Source organism: Octodon degus, unplaced genomic scaffold, assembly GCF_000260255.1.
Source record: "Octodon degus isolate 3935 unplaced genomic scaffold, OctDeg1.0 scaffold00333, whole genome shotgun sequence".
Lineage (NCBI taxonomy): Eukaryota > Metazoa > Chordata > Mammalia > Rodentia > Octodontidae > Octodon > Octodon degus.
Window position 1 is genome coordinate 609074 of NW_004524909.1, and position 1247 is coordinate 610320.

Below are 1247 nucleotides of genomic sequence, written 5' to 3' on the forward strand. Positions count from 1 at the left end.
ACCTCCGTTTGTTCCTAAAATTCATTCTTCGGTTTTAGAAAATGCAAACTCGTGCAGGTCAGGTCCAGAGATTGTATTTTCCCTATGTCATTTGGAGGTTCCCTATATTGTTTGGAGGTCACCCACCCGAGACCAGTTTTTCTCCCTATATCAAGAGGACACAAGGAAAAAACTATTGGAATAAATACTGATTAGAAAGGAATATATACAGATTGTGTTTGCTGGTGAGGAAACTCCCCTTGGAAATGCTGCTAATAAAATCTTAATATGTAACAGAAATTCATAGAAATGACAGATTATCAAGACAGAGAAAATATCATACTATGAAAAGGGACAGACACTATAAATCATTTGAAACTTGTTTGTGATTATGTTTGCTAACTACATAATAAATCCTATGTGTTTCACATTTTGCATCATATAATATGTTAAAGTTTCTCCAAAGGGTTTTGCCAAATTTTTGAACTGGAAATGCCATACATGAATACTGTGGGCAAAATTTTGCCCCCAGAGAGGTGAGCAGCTACTTCCTGGAGCACTGCCAGTGCCAGACTTGCTGCTGTGTTACTGTGTCAAGCAGCCCACAGTGGCATCCAATAAGCAGCTCCTTTGACTTTTTCATCTAATTGGCAAGAGGGCACCGAGATATTGGTCCACTACAGCACAATCACAGAACTGAGTCCCTGGAAACCTTAGCTCTAGATAATTTGACCTCTGAAGGAACAAGAGAAATAGCTATGGGGGGAAAATATGCATTTGCATGACCTTACCCACTTTGCAAAATAATCCACTGGAGGTAATTATATGTCAGCATTTTCACATGGCACTCCAAATCTCAAAGAAGAAACCCCATCTATGCAAAAGTAGAGCAGATTGCAGGACTGAGATTAGAAAATGCATTCTTTAACAGGGATGAGATAAAGCACACCTAAGTCTCACTCCTACTGTTATGCAGACCCCACAGGTAAACTGAAACCATGGAGGAAAAGAATGCAGTGGAGCTCCCAAAGTATCCTTGATACAATCTAAATCTGTTGGGAATAATTTTAGTGTTGTACTATTTTTGGTAAAAATGATTTGTTTTACATTTAAGTAATTTACAGGACTGTTTCATTTCAATTTTTTATGAGGACTATTAATTTGATAGAATGATAGCACTTTTGTATAATCAAGCTTTTACTTGTTTTATGGATTTACTTGATTTAGTAATTATAATGGATTATATTTGTACTTCTGGAATAAATCTT